The sequence below is a fragment of the Strix aluco genome, chromosome 5, assembly GCF_031877795.1.
Source record: "Strix aluco isolate bStrAlu1 chromosome 5, bStrAlu1.hap1, whole genome shotgun sequence".
Classification (NCBI taxonomy): Eukaryota; Metazoa; Chordata; class Aves; order Strigiformes; family Strigidae; genus Strix; species Strix aluco.
This window is the reverse complement of record NC_133935.1, coordinates 4,803,234-4,819,775: the sequence shown is the minus strand read 5'-3', so window position 1 is coordinate 4,819,775 and position 16,542 is coordinate 4,803,234. Positions and strand designations below refer to the sequence as shown.

Below are 16,542 nucleotides of genomic sequence, written 5' to 3'. Positions count from 1 at the left end.
CCTTAAGGAGTTACATCATGTCAGCAAGTGATCTGATGGTGCTGGAACCAGTACTAACCACTTGGCCAAAACTGGAATGGGAGAAGGAAGAACTCTCCTTTCTGCCACCAGAGAACTGCAGTGTTGGCTCAGTTTCATATGAAAACATGCCCTAAGTCTGCTTTGTTACCTCTCTCCTCCTTTGGACTGGCTCCCACCTTCTTCATAGAGAGACACGCGGACACTCACACATACATGAGTTGAAAAGAACTCATCTAAGGAATTACTGTTCAGTAATTTAAAAGTGTGTGATCCTTACAAAAATATGAACAATATCAATAATGTCACTAACTGAAAACTTTGGGAGGAAAGTACAGAAAATCAAGAACATGTTTGTAAAATGGGGGCTGGCCAGCTAAGGGGTTTTTCCTTTAGAAAAGGTTCTATGTACCGAAGTCTGTGCCACCATGAGTGATACAAGAAGAAGAAAGTTTAACTTATTGGGACAAATTAAAAATTACAATTTTCTCTTATTGTTTTTTCTCTTCAAACTTTGCTTTCTCATTTTTTTTTTACTTCCCTCAATTCATGTAAGAAGTACTGTAGTTGTGTTCCGTTAATGCAATTGAAGTTAAGAGCCACCATTCTGGCTGATATTCCATTTTTGTTTGGCATACAACCGCTGCTGATGTAAAGAACATTAAAAGGCAAAAGTATAAGGGTCTAGTGGTTCCTTTTAATGACTGCACTTGCCTGCATTTCTCTTTGTTCTTTGAGTGTAGCAGCTCTCAGTTAGTGAAACTAAATATATATAGCAAGTAAGTTAGCATAGTGTTCTCCTGCTTCTGGTTTTATCTGTAAATGGAGCCTGTAGTCCATTATTTGTAACTGTTTATCAGAAAAGGGACCGTCAAATTCCCATTTCTGTCCTTTCCACTATTATCTCTAGAATGCAAGCAGATTTTTTTTTTGTTCCAATGATGTGATTGTAATATGACCAACATGAGCTAAACTGAAGTTCAGAGTCATTATAAGCATATGACTGCTTTTGAGATTCTGGTTTCGACCTTGATGTCACAGCTTAGGTCTGGACATGATGTACTTTCATAAGGGTAAGTTAGGGCTTTTACAAATTATTATTATTATTATTATTGGGCTCAGGGTGTTTCTTGACAGCATAACAGTTATTTGTATATTTTATACAGAAATTGAACTGACAAGTTTTCCAATGTAGAACTACAGAATCTACTTTTCATTTATATACTAGCTACAGAGAGGTACTAACCTGATGTCTTGTGTATGATGATAAACTTCAGGTACCAAAACATGAGCAATATTAAAGGGAAGAAACTCAAGAACTGTTAATTTTATTACAGTGGAATGTTCTTCTTACTGCTTAGGGTTGCATGTTCAACAGGATGATATGGTGGAATGGCTTAAGTTGCTAATGGAGATGCACTAATATTAAACAGAATTGTCTTTAGGATTCTGTAAAGTTCCAAGATTCCGCTGTTCTAAAAATACATGGGGACAGTTATTAATTTTTAGCCTCTTTTCCTAAGGAAATGAGGTTTTTGCAACCACACTGTCTGAGCGCGTCTGTCTGAAAGTGCCTTACCAAAAACACTTGAGCCAGTTGGCAAGTCTCAACTAATATTGACAGAGGATGAGACACGTCAGAGAGATTGAGTTTCTTTATGTTTTGTTAAAATAAGCATTTGGAAAGAGGAGAGATAAATTAATACCCCCAAAGATGAAAACACTTGGAGCTCAATTAGATTGTTTGGCATCAAAGAGTCTTTTCAGGAGAGAGATGTTACAAAAGTTCCTAAGGAAGAACTTTGATCTGAGCGTACTTCACTTTAGGCACAGAATAACCTAACCACAGGGCACAAAGCCACAGGCTACGTAAGTTTTATTTTCATTTTTTGAAATTATTGATGACTTTTTCCATCATTTATGTAAGAAATTCAATCCATCTTATTCTAGAAGCTCAATTTTGTAATAGACTGTGCAATGAATATGCATTAATGTCCCCACAGGCTAATGTTATTTCTATAGTGAAACCATTTGTTTCTGTAGTGAAAACAAATACTGTAGGGTGGCATTGATATGGTGCTATTTACGGAATTTGCTTACGCCTTTGTGGAAAAAAGCACTGTTCTACATAAATCAGCAAAATAAAAAGATATTCCTTGATGTTAACATTACAATTGGTCATTAACTTGTGGACTCCACATGGAATCAAATTCAAGAAGAGTGTTTCAGCTGTCTTCATGATAATCAAGCTGGCATTAACTTTTTACTGGATGTATTTGCAAAGCATCACTATATGCATTTATCCTTTCCCTTTTTTGATAGTGAACTTAAGCAACATTAATTAATGTGAGTACTACAAAGAGGTTGGTGTTTCTTTGTAAATGGTGGTAGTAGTTTCCTGTCCCTGTGGAGATGTGTCATAGATCACATGCTGAAACCTACTGATTTTTTTGTCTCACAGTCAAGGTTGATGATAAATGTTTCAGAATCATGAACTCTTATCATGAAGTTGTGATGATGAACTGTTTGTGTCAATGTTTAAAGAACTGTTTAGGTCTCTTCTACAAAGTCTTAGTGATATAAAATAAAAATAGAATAAAACCTTTCCTGTGCCCAGGGAAGGAGAGGACATCCAGACCTTCTGGTAACAAGACATATGAAGATAAGAGCAAAAAAGACAAACGTAGCAGCACACGTTAGTGGAAGATACAGGCACTCAATTCAATTGGGGAGCTTAAATCCTAGGAATGGCAGGGCACTGAAAAAAAGGTTTCTGTAAGATCAGTGCTTCTGGCAATTGTAATGGATGCATGAATGTAATTTATCTGCTCTGGACTACTGCCAGAGAAACTCAGAGAAAAGGCAAAATCCAAATCTTAGTGCTCTTTAAAGAGCAGCAAATATGTTAGACTGTTAAATGCTTTGAAAATGTGAAGTGCTCATTACTAATAGGAGCTGTGGATGTTTTAAAAATAACAGATCTTTGGGCAGTTGATTCAGAAAGTTGGTTTGAAGTGAAAGATCTTTTTGTATGATGTGTAGGTCATGCTGTGATTTGAACAGCATTGGTATTGGTTATTGATTCAAACTGGTTTGTGATAATTTATACATGCCGGTGAAAGATCTCAAGAAAAATATGGAATAGTGGGGTGTATTTGTAAATTACTTTTAAAATTTTCTAAGTGTTGTAGAAATATTATCTAGTTACTTCTGACTGGAGCCAAGCTTCATGTAACATGCAATGGGGCTACCAGGCATTTCTGGATGCAATCTAGAATGAGCTGAAGAAAACACTGAAAACAGATATCCTCAGTATACCTGTGTTATAGGTGGAATTTTGCTTTGGTTGAAGCCTTCAAATCCCTGAAAATATTTTATTCTGAGGCAAAACAGAAAGTCAGATATGCCCAAACTCCCTGCCAGGCAGCCTGCCTGTTAGTAGAGTCCAAAGACAAGCTTCCATTAAAACCTGTCTGGTCTCCTTCTCCAGTTCTGCTGAAACCAACACATTCCCAGACTACTTTCTAATTTTAACATATTGGTATTTTCAGCAGAAAAAGTGTTCCTTTACCAAAATTTCCAACCAACTCTAATTTGTGTATGATCGCATATGTATAAGCACCAGACCTTTCGACAAAACACCAAGCCTCAGGAGCCTGGAAATAGATCTATGAGAGAACTGAGGGACATCACAACTTGCCAACAAAGGCACACGGACAACCTTCTCTTTATGACTTAGTCAGACACTCCTTTGGATAACAAAAATATGTAAGCACCAGGAATGAGGTTTTATTCAGACTAGCAGGAATGTTTTCTAGAAGCACATGGCTATTCAACACAGACAGTATAGTTCCATTTAGAAGAAAGTGAAGTTCTTCATGCACTCAGAAATTAGAATATCTTTCACTTTTATAGCATGAAAAAATGGAAATGCTCTCCTTAATTTTCCTGCCACAAAATAACCACTTAAAATAAAAAGCAGCCCATGCCTCTGGAGCCCCTCAAAGAACTTTCTCTTGGCTAAACTCATTTATTCTCCCTAACAATAGACTGTCTTAAAGCTATCGGTCTCTGCTGGACAACTCTGTAGTCTGTCATCAAGAAAAAAAGCTGAAGCTCCGATGGGTGTAGTTGCAAATAGATTTACTTGGACATATTAGCCTCAAATCAATCTCCTTTTCTTGTAACTTAACTCCAGCTGAAGCAACTGGATTTCTTCTGTCCTAGTGTGTTAGTAAAACAGAACATTTTGGCTTCACATCTTCTTGGAGCAAACAGTAGATAGGATAAAAAAAATTATCCAAGAAATTAAAAAAAAAAAAAAGGGTTTGGATATAATTTCAACTGGAGACATATATAAGCCATTTGTGATTATCCAGCTGAAGGGCTTTCACATAGTGAAGTAAGTCACAGCAGCTCAGTGTTGAGGAGGGAGCACAGCAAGGGGAAGACATGTCTCGTGTTAAAAACATCAGTGACCCATGATGAAGGCATCTAAATACTACAGAGCAGAGCTTTCAGTAGCTTTTCTATAATAATTATTGTTGATTTTTCTTTCACTGTAGAGCTCACATTTTTCTAAAAGTGTTTTCTATATGCAACTTTGCAGAATCAATTAAGTTTGGCAAGCCCAAAAGGCCACTATTTTGTATTTGGTTGCCAAGGGGTATCTCTCTGTCTACCAGTTTATAAGTTTGTCTCCTCCTCACCCGTATCTTCTTTGTTGTTCAAGAGGTAACATTCCCACAAGAATCTCATATATCAACACTTCAAGCACACTTATCTGCAGTAAATAAACACCAGAAAACACATGCACAGATACTCTTTGCTGGAAATGGCATTATTTGATGCAAAACTTAAAAGGAGGAATGATTAATACTTCTCCTTTAAGAGCTTTCATTAGTCTTGTCTTCCATGGAAAATGAGATTGTTATAGCACGACCTTGAAAGAGTTCACCCCTGATAAAGTACTTGACATTATTGTGCTCTCAGTGTTGTAGTTTACCTACTAGTTCCAAGTGTTTGCAGGCTTCAGTAGACCATGCTCATGGCCAATTATCTATTAAACAGAATTTGTCCCTGGTTACAATAACAACAGAAGCATGTTTACAGTCGCACTAGCTACTCTCCAAAACAAAGCAGTGTTTAGGAAGATCAGGACACAGAGGCAGTCATTTGTAACCTTTAACCCCTGTTGTTCAACAGTCCAATGCACCAGCACTTCTTACTTAAATTTCTTAACACATGAAATTTGATTTAAGGATAATCATTTAAAAACACTGGTGACAAAGCAGTTGTATTTTTTTGTATGCATGAGGCTTAAGGGATTTAGGAGAAACCAAGAAATACTAAAATTTAGTGTGCATCAGCAAGACGTCTCTTGGGAAAGCATGGCACTTCCATCTTCTGGTGGTGTGAACTGTGTTAAGTGAGAATCCAAAATGAAATGAAGAATTCTCAGATAATCCTCTTTCCTCTGATAAGTAAAACTCTTTCTTTTTTTTTTTTTTTTCTTTTTAAAAAAAAGAGAGCGAGGAGAAGTCTGGCCATAGATGATTTGGGCTAAGTTTCTGTCTTCACAAAAGTAAAAAATTGAAGGAAAATAAAGCCAGGTGTTCTGAAAGGAAATGCTTCTCTATTTTTAGCAGCAATATGGTAGAAAAGGAAAACAGTGTTTGCTGAAGTAATAGCTCAAACTCTGGCTTGCCATCATTGGAAATCACAGAAAGACTTAAAGAGGACTACAAAATGCCAGAAAACAGCACCTCAGTTCTTTTAGGATAGGAAAGAGTAGACCAACTGTACTGGTTGGTAATTATTTATGTCTCCTCCTTATCAGCTTGTTCCCTTTAGGAACTGAACAGCTGCCAACAAGTGAGCCTGTTCTCTGTTGGTGTAAATAACTACTTGCAAGCAAGTAAACAATCACACCCTGTTTTCACCCCCCTGCAGCACAGAGAACTTCCCACTGCAGGAGAGAGTATGGATAACAGGGAACATAAGAAGGCCAAATTGGCAGCTGGTGGGAAAAGGGAAATTGCCACATGACAAGCTTGAAATAGTTTCACCCCAAACCAACAATATTAAACTCACACCCATCCACTTACCCTACCTATAAGTATTCCAGAAATCTAATCAGAAATATTTAGGGAGACCCAGGATCTGGTTGTCACTTGTTGACAAGTTAACACTGGTAGGCTTTGCCATTGCATTTTGAGGAACAGCTTGTTTCTTAAACCAAAACATGAAGTGAGACCTAAAGGCAAACCAGTGCTATTTAGTGGTGAGTCTTGCTAAAGGTTTGTATGTGGTTACCACATATTCAACTATTGTTCTGCTCTTTATAGGGAATTTGGCGCTCGCCCATGGTTTTTTTCTCCAGTATGTTTAAAAGGGTCATTGGTTAGAGCTATGTTTAGCATCCCAGAGCCTGTTAGCAGCGATTCACAAGGAGGTTTCCTGATTGCCTAAGAGGCAACAGAGCTGCAGTTTGTTGGATTCTGCAAATCAGTTGGCAATTAATTAAGCCATTTATCTTTAAGGTTAGTCTGGTCAAAACTAACCTGCATTCTGATGCATGGCTCAATGACAGAGACAGTAATCTTAAAAAAATATGAAGGCAGTATGCACTGACTGCTGGTTTAATGATATCAGAGGGAGGAGGAAGTGCTGTTCCACTGTATTGGAGAAAAAGGTGCAAAAGGATTGTTTCTATGGGAGTGGATTTACTTGGGGTGTAGGAAGGACTTGACCTTTGTTTCCGCTACTTGTCTCCAGCATCTTTGTCGTAACACAGATACCACTTACTCACCCAGCTCTATACCATGGCTTCTTTCCAACAGCCTGTGGAAATATTCTCACTGAGAGTATAAACAGCTATGGCAGAGGCATCACCAGCAATGGCTAAAACCTGTCTCTGGTGCTGTTATGTAAACCATGGGTCCTGAATGGCACCTCAAGGGTCTCAGCTCCAGCCCTTTCCTGCCTCCCCTCCAGGGCACACATATCCAGTGAGGGGAGAGCAGCTTCTTCACACTGAGGTTGTGTCCACCTCATTTCACTGTGTTCAGTTTTGGGCCCCTCACTCCGAAAAGGCCATTGAATGACTCGAGCGTGTCCAGAGAAGGGCAACGGAGCTGGTGCAGGGTCTGGAGCACAGGTGTGATGGGGAGCGGCTGAGGGAACTGGGGGGGTTTAGTCTGGAGAAGAGGAGGCTGAGGGGAGACCTCATGGCCCTCTACAACTCCCTGAAAGGAGGGTGCAGAGAGGGGGGATGAGTCTCTTGAGCCAAGGAACAAGCGCCAGGACAAGAGGGAATGGCCTCAAGCTGTGCCAGGGCAGGGTCAGACTGGCTCTTAGGAAGGATTTCTTTGCAGAAGGGGTTGTTGGGCGTTGGAATGGGCTGCCCAGGGCAGGGGGGGAGTCCCCATCCCTGGAGGGGTTGAAGAGTCGGGTTGACCCAGCGCCGAGGGATCTGGTGGAGTTGGGAACAGTCAGTGTGAGGTTAATGGTTGGACTGGAGGATCTTCAAGGTCTTTTCCAACCTAGATGATTCTGTGATTCTGTGTGATTCTGTGTTAAGTGAAAGGGAAATTATATACTGTAAGATCACTGCCTGGAACAGTACCATTTTGGGTTTTATATATGTTTTTATACCTACCTTAAAATACTCATGTTACTTTTGCCATCTTCAGCCTGTCTGACTCTGGCTGGTAGTACTATCCCTTAACTGTTTCAAGTTCAGTTTCTAAACACTTCAAGTAGAGAATGGGAAGATCTACTTTCATGTTGGTTGTGAGGAGTAGTAATTAGGTACTTGCCATTCCCACTCACTTCAGCAGGTGTTTCTGTCCTCATGGAGAAGACAGACTGCAGCAGCCCTCAGACTGTACAGCAGAATTATTATCTCAGGTCTAGGTCCTCTGGGATTCCTTGGAAAAAAGAAGAACAGATGTGTTTGAAATGTAAAGCATCGCTAGTGGGGGAGGTTTCCAGCATTTTAGGGAGCTGTGATCAAAAAGGAGCTCTTGCTATTGGGAAGGCCTTGGTTCTAGGCACCTCTTACACTCAGAGGAACCTGTCTTCTGGGACTCAAAGCTGGATGGTGTAAGACTCTCACAGAGCCTGGAGGAAGTGAACAGAAAATCATCACATTAAGTGCATGCCTGAGCAGTAGAACGGAAAGTCTTGGTTTATTCACTAGTTTCTGCTAGTAGATAGTCCTGGAAAGACAGAGCTTTTTGCTGAGATTATGCACACTAGAAAAAATATTTATTTCTGTATTCTGGATCTTCTGTCTAATAACTAATGTTGTATATACCTGCTGAACAGTATTTTTTCTTCATGTTATTCATGGAAAGAATGAAATTTAAATAACCTTGTACAGCATTTCCCAGTGATACTTGAAATGTACAGGCAACAAAATACAGTTTTTGCAATGCAGAGTGGTTTGTTCCACATACAAAGGCCTGTGGAACACAGCTGCAAAAATGGCACTGTTGTTGAAGCTATTAATTTCCGTACAGTTAGGGATTATTTTTCAGGCTTTTCTCTTTTTCTCAAGCTAGTACCACTAAGCTCATGTTAAGTCATCCTGCTGTTGTCTGAAGAATCTCACTTTGCTTTGCACAGAGCAAGGAGGAAGCTTGTACTCCACATCAAGCCTTGTGTTTTGTTTAACATCTGACAAGATGGCACAGTTATTGGACTGCAGGTTTCCTGAGCTGCTCCCTGAGGACATGTTGCTTCGGGAACCTCACTTTAAACTAGCTAGATCAGATTCTGCTACCACACCTAGCATTTTAGGCAGGTAACCTGTGCTGAGATCCTCTGCCATCAGCAGGTCCCAGGCTAGCCAGTTCAAAGCTAGCTCAGGTGTACCTGTTTTAGCTCCAGTAACATTTGAGTAGACATGCCCTGAGGTAAATTTGGGAAGTAATCACACATGTTACCAGGGCACTGAGCATACCAAAAGGCTGACCAGAGCAAATAGAGCCTGTTGATGCCCTCAGAGCCCTAAGAGCAACCCTCTTCTTGTCAAGGTGGGTCCCTGTGCTTTGCAAACGTCTAGTTTTGGAGGGGCACTTGTAAAAGCTCTTCCTGCATGTTGTCCACCAGTTCCCAGGAATGTTAATCTGGTCCATAGCCCTGCCAGTTGATGAGGTACTGAAGCTTTCAACAAAGTAGTAATTAAAATCTGCTTCCTGTGATATTCTGTCTGCCCTTGTACCATGACTGCAGGCCAGAAGTAGATTGCTGGTGGACAGTGGGTGATGAGGCATTAGTGGGAGGACCTGACGTACTGGGCTGAACTTCACAGATCATGGATCTCAGGGCAGTTAGAGCCTGTTGGTGCCCTCAGAGCCCTGACACAACCTTTCCATTGTTTCAGGGTCTCTGTAGATTCAAATGGACAATGGCAACATGTAGTGTATTATTTTCAAGGTTATGTTTTCAAGCAGGAGGTTGTGGAGCAGAGCTGAAGTCAGGGAGCAAATTCTGCTGTCATGGAATCAGCATCTTTTACAGCTTCTGAAATAGTCATTGCAACGTACAGGCAAAAGACTTTTTTTTTTTTTTTTTTTTAACACATCAGGAAGTCAGCAGGTAATTCTCACTTTTCTCTTTTATGACATGTAAAAATACAAAGGATTAAATTTAAGTATGAGTTCTCATGAGCATGAAAATTGACCTTTGGATACAGAAAGCAATAAATGCCATCTGCTTGTCAAGATGCCTTTGCTAGTAAGAAGCTTAACTATATTTTGATATATTTGAGTGTGTTTGTGTTCATCATTCAAATTGTTTACAACTCATAACACTTTCAATGATTCCATTTACCTTTATATTATCTTGATATTCAAGATAAAAACCTGAATCTGTTTTACATCTTTCTTAGTGTACTGATTCCTAGACTCAATATTATATGAACAGTACAACTATTTAAATTTAATTATAAATATTTTTAACTTTCACTGTTTTAACTCTAAAAACTCATAAGTGAGACTGATACCTGCAGAATGTCTCTAATTCCATACAAATTATTGTACAGTCTTCTTTTCTAAACCTTTTGTTTCTGTGCCAGAGCTTTGCTGTGATTCGAGATTATTGAAACAACACCTTTACAATCAGTTCATGCCTTACTGGTTGACTAGGTGAACTGCCTTTGAACTGAGCTTGCTTTCTGTTTGGTTTTTGTTGTTGTTGTTGTTGCTCTTCTTGCTATTGGTAATTGTGAGGAACTTGGTGCCCTTACTCACTCGTCTGTGGTTATCTTTGACTTTGTCCTCACTGCAACTTAATCTGTACTCACCTCCTGTGAGCTGCCCTCATGCTTACGGTTCAGTTGCTTTTGCCACAGGTTAGCATGGCTTTTTTTCACTTGGACAAAGAAACCACTCATTTCCCCATCATGATCTTAGTTGCTAAAGTCTCCTTGTGCTTTCTGGCATTCAGGCTGAATATCGGGATTTCTGACATTACCTAATATTTCTATGCCAGGCTTGTTATCTTCCAGGTTCCAATAAACAGGCTGCAATAATTTCTCATTTTTTGGAATCATGGTCAAGAGTCTCAAGCCCATCCATCCCTACTTTGAGCTGTCTTGGATAACACAGTATGGTAGTCTAGTACTGCTCAAAGCTGAGACCATCCTTGCCTGCCTTGCTCTGAATGCCAGTCTCAAGCGTGTCTTCACCGATACCTTTAGATTTCGTATGCTTTGTAGGTATCATTCTGTTGTGTCATGCAGTTGACAGAACTGACAAACCTGGTCACTAGATGTGGGCACTTCAGTGCTTGAAATTGTTAATAGCACAGTGTACAAAAAGAAGCACTTTCTGCTTGACATTACCAGGAGGGTTTTACATTATGATTTGGATTTGAGAAAGGAGAGTATTGAAACTGGAATATATCCAGGTGCCCTTCCAGTCTTGCAAAAAGCAAGTCTTGATTTTTTATGACTGAAAGTGATCAGCAGTGATTCTAAATGTCAAATAAATGTATTTTACATGAGGACATGATACTTTATCTGTAGAATGTCCAGTCTGTCCTGTGCTAGCAAAATGATGCCTTTGTTGATCACTAGGAAGGAGTGACACTCACTGGCCAGAATATACAGTGCCATAAATTAAGTGATTTTAAAGGGTCCTTTGAATAGGTTTAGTGTGTGTTTTGGAAATGGAAAAAGAGAGAGAGTTTCAGCACATAAATACAGGAGGGAAGCAACAATTAGCTGGAAGTTACAAAACTTGCAGGCTGTATTGGCAGCCTTTGGACAGTTCTGGAGCCCTTAGGAAATAAATGACACCAGTTGTCCTCCCCTATACATCCTTATGCACATACATATTGGCAATTTGCATCACCTTTTTTAAAATTTTTTTTAAACCTCTTTTTTTTTTGAGGTTTACAGATTTGGTTACTTTTTCTGAGGCCTAATAGGAGATGTGGTTAAAGATGTAGTGATAATATCTGCAGGGTATGAAGAATATCCAGTTCTTCTCTTTGCTTAACTTAGAGTGGAAAAGAAGAAAAGCTGTAAAGTGCAGTGTCATCCTCAGTATCTTGATAGACAATATTTAGAATGTCAGTTAACCCCTGACTTTTTATTTATTACTGCTGAGGGCAGTAGAAGAAGACAAAGAGATTTTGAAAGGAGGTAACTAAAATGGCAGGGATCTGAAAGAAATTAAGGGGCTTCACTCAGAGGAAGCTTTTCATACCTTTATACATGCATTTTGCCTAGAAATAGGATCTGTAACAATGGGAGGAGTGGACCATCAGTGTCGTAAAAAAGTTGAGAACCAACAGACTGACTGGTTTCAAGAAGTGCTTGGTAAATTTATGCTTGAGTTGTTTGATGTGGTTATTTCAGGGACCAGCAAAGTTCCTGTGTTCCTGTGACTATTGATTGACTGAAGTATGGTCTGAGCTTCAAGAGATCCAAGTTCTGTACGCTTTTGACACTGTCCTGATGTATGGACGAGTCTGTTCCCCTCTTTGTGTATTTCTCCATTTACCCCTCACTGGTGTTGCTAATTGGAAGTAAAAGCTGTCTGGATAAAGAAGCTGCCTGATGGAGCACAGCATCCAGCTGAGTGGGGTACTCACTGCCTGTGAGGGCTTCTGTGTACTAAGATACTCCTCTCGTATTCAATGTAAGAAGAAAAGGAGAATCTTACAACTCTGGTTACCTTACTTCTATAGCAGCATTTTTTTTACATGGAAAGCAGTGTGTTTAGAAAAAGGCTATATATTTGCATATTCCCAAGCCCAGACTCTTCTAGTGTTGGATGCTGGCAATACACTTATGCTGTAACTCCTTATCAACTTGGTCTTTTCATTTACATAGCCTGTCTTGTCTTCAGTGTCTCTACTCAACGCTTTGCTCTGATTTCCATTTTTTGGAGTATCACTCTCCATTAATACTGCCTAGGAAGAAAGTAGGACTTTCGCCCCCTCTGCTGGCTGGCTTACCTTTGGCCAGTGTAGGGGCTCGTCAAAGCAGTATATCAGTTTTATTATGACTTGGGAAGATCTCTGTACCCCCTATAACATACCACCATTTTCAAAGAGAGCTAAACATTTCGGGATGGAAGTAAAACTGCTGAATAAGATGCTCGGCAACTTGTTTATGTTGAAGTGAAAGAAGTAGCAGGATTGGGTGTTGCTGCCTGCAGGCACTGGGGAGCCCAAACTGTCCACACAGCCTCACTAGTGCTGAGTTCACTTCCCTCAACCTGCTGGCCATGCTCAAATGCCTTGGGAAACGTTGAATTATTAACTATGAATGTGCTAATTTAGCTGCTTGATATTGTTCAGCTAAAGATTCATTCGTATTCTTTTGTCTGCAAAAGAGCACAGATTTACTTCATGTGATACTTGATTATCCAGTTTTATTAAAAAGGGTCATATGCTGAATTTTGAGTCTATGATGGTTTCAAGGAACAACCACATATAAAAGATGGGGATTTTATCCTTTTTTTTTTTTTTAACTTAACCTTTCTGGTAAGAAGTTAATTTGCTTCAGTTTTTCTTGCATCATGCTTTCCCTTTGACTTCAGATATTAAGAAGGATTTTTTTTATATCTTCAAATCCAGTTTTAGGCTTGAACAAAGTCAGCTGTTGTCTGTGTGGCAGCTGAGAAACAACTGTCTCTCTTTGCCTGTGTTAGCACTTAGATGCAGTTGACTTGCAGTGTGTGAATGACTGGACCAAGCATACCAGTTATGTAAATGAGAATTGTTTTCAGTGTTCATTATCCTCTGTTCAGAGTTCCTGGGGATCCAGAGGCAGTCTAGAAATCTGAAGCATTCCTACAAGAGGAAGAGGAAAGCTGAAGGGCCCTGTGTGTCCATTGATATTAGCATTTTCCAGTTTTCCCTGGTTCTAGTCATGGTTTGAATGTGCTGCATAAAGAATGTTGACTTAGTCTACCCTCTGAGACAAACATGTATTCTGGGTGTTTCCATACACAGGTAGTTCTTTGCAAGTGCTAAACCTGAATCTCTGTTGTAGGTAGCATTGTCTCCAGTCTTGCACCAGTCCCTGTCTCTTGGACAGACCTTGGACCCATGTTACAGTCGTGTCCCTTCCTGTTCTTGCCTGGGCTTCTTGAATGGATGCTGGACCTGCCTCCCCACCTCACCTTGTGTGAGAAATCACTGAAGGGCTGATGGGGCTGGTTGCTTTCACCACCTCAGCCCTCCTTAGGTATTATAAATCTGCATACTGATAAGTTAGGGGATGGCCATGTGCTGTTGTCACCCTCGGTGCCTGACTGTAATGGAGCAGCCTCACTCTCACTTCTCCTTGACAGCCAATTACTTTCTTAGAAAGCATAAAATATTGATTACCTTCATGACTCTGGTACCTTTTAGCTTTTTATTAGTAAAAGGTGAATCCCATTTGGAATTCAAAACTAGCACCATTTTATTTAGGCTACTAAAGATTTAGTGTTAACGGATATTGCATGTAAATAATGAATCAGTATGATTCATATCAGTAGTGAATTTTGCCCTAAGAGCATGCTTCATTTCTTGTATCTGCTGTACCTGTTCTAGTCTTATTGTTCTTGTCTTTGTGGCTTGGATGTGAAGATCTAATACATCACTTATTTCTACTGATGTAGTTTTAGTCACTAGTGTTTATTGTTGTGATAGTTTGTAGAATGAATGAGGAAGAGATCCTCAACATGAGTCACTATGTTATCAGGAACTTTGGGAGTAAATCTGTTTTTCTCTCTCCTTTACTTATTGGAGCAAATAATGTTCACAGAGGAGTTGATCCAGTGGTAATTAAACTGAATCCCATAATCAAGAGAACTGGATCTACCAGAGTATTATTCAGCTTTGCTGGAGGAGAAAAACATATTTTCTTGCCTTTTGGAAAACCTGAAGTAATATTCTAGGATGGGCAAAATCAAAGTTCATCCTTTCTATAGCATCAACACTGCAAGTTCTTTGCAAGATTTGCATTGCATCATTGTGATTGGGTTTCATTTGTAATAGATTTTGAAGGACATTATGGCATACAGTCATGAAGCATTGTCATGAATTACACTAGTAATTAGGAAGACTGTATGGGGTGCTGGGATATGGGGCTGTTGCATGTTCAGAAGTGGTAGGCTCTTGCCTTTCTCCTACATGGTAATTCTCACTGTACGGATACTGGCTGATGCTGTGTTCTAACTCTTCCGGAATACATGATCGCCTTTCAGACTGCGAGGTAGCCTGGCCCACAGCAGGGAAGAAAAACTAAGTCCTCTCTTCTCCAAGCTGACTAAGTCCGGTTCCTACAGCCTCTCCTCACAGGGGCAGGACAGGGGCATGGCTGAGCAGTGACATGGGCCACCCCCCCACCTCCCTGGGAAGCCCTGCCCCTGGCCATCACCCTGCCCACTTGTCATGGAAGTCCTACCGTTCTGGTCAAGTAGTTAACTTGCACCAACTCTCCTGCCCCTTGCAAAATGGCTGCTGTTTATACTGTGTTTGTGCGTGTATGCAAACATATATTTTTATATATACATGTATATAAAGGAGAGTACAAATATGCATAAGTATATTTCATTAATTCGTAGCTATACTGTTTATATGTGTATATAGAACCTATACAGAAAATGTAAAGATAATTATATCCATAAAAATGGATATCACATATTGTATAACACATCCTTTACTAAGAGCTAATGAATAATTAAGTTTAAATGTGAATAGAAAGTTAATTAACAAGAGTAAAAGACAGGCTCGGGGCCCACCACTGAACAAGGCGGCTGAACAAACACTAACACGTATGGGCTGGGAGAAGTCTGCATGGGTGGGGGACACCAGGACACTGGAGGGACAGGAACAAGTTGGAACATTCCTGCACAGCCCCCACTGTGTGGAAAGCAGAGACCCGGCCCCAGACAGTTGGGGGTTCCCATTTTCATAGTGTTGCCCAAACCATGCAGCATCATGCCAAGCCCATTACATGGGGTGGCCATGGCCGTGGCCATCCTGGCTGGCTGGGGCTGGACGCGGGGGTCTCTTCGTGCAGCTCGCAGCAACAGGAAATGTTCCTGATAAGCAATTCCTCCTATATTTTTCATATAAAAGCTACCAAAAGCACACCAAATGTAGTTAGTGTGTTAATTTCTCTTTGCTGAAATCTCACGATTTTAATCGTACGCCCACCAGGGCTATACTGTTAGTCTGTTGTTTGCTTTGAAGTTCTTGAACAAGCCTTGTCAGTAATGTTTATCTTCTTCAGAAGGGTTTCTCATTGGAAAAATGCCTCATCACATGCAGGACTATTAAGTTTTAATCACTGGTTTGGGAGTTTAGGAGTTTAGATACAGCCTCTTGGCATGGAATCAGAGGAAATGACAGCTGGAAGAGCCAGTACACAAGAGGGAATATTTCTGGCTGTTAATGGAAGAAATTTCAGTTTTCTTACTTTCCTCTTGTTTTCTGCATGACCTTAAGAGATGGTGAAAACTGTAGTGCAAATATATCAGAAGTCTGTCTTTCTGGTCTGTCCATCAGAGTTCTTCATCATTTATTTACACCAGTTATTTAAATGTTTAACTTGTTACCAGTGGTGGAAAGATGGCCGAGACATTGTACACAACAAAGTAATGGGTATTTTGCCAACATTTAAGCATTTAATCAACTAGGATTCAGCTGTGCATTTTGTTTTCCAATTCTCATGATTTTTCAATTTGTCTTTTTAAAACTGGGGCAGGAATATATATTTTGAGACTTCTGAATTCTTTTCTTGATCTGAGTGGTGATACCAGAAATACTGTGGTAGTAGCTATTTTTTCTGGTTTTATGTATGTTTTAAATTTATGGAATGCATTTAATGGAACTTTTTTCATTGAATTTACTGTGCCTCACTCCAGTCATATGTCTAATTCTACTTTAATTCATGCATTCTCAATTATGATACCTTTCCACGACACCACATAAGTTATATAGCAATCAGTGAAACATGAAACATTCACTATGACAAGCTTCTATGGGAAATTATGCTTGATAATGTTT

General features: G+C 39.8%; 1 protein-coding gene across 2 annotated transcripts in view; it reads left to right on the top strand.

The window, feature by feature from the left end:
- The window catches only part of LOC141923941 (potassium voltage-gated channel subfamily KQT member 1-like), a 507,315-nt gene that overhangs the window by 8,285 nt on the left and 482,488 nt on the right, over positions 1–16,542 (top strand). The gene's annotated exons all lie outside the window — the stretch shown is intronic.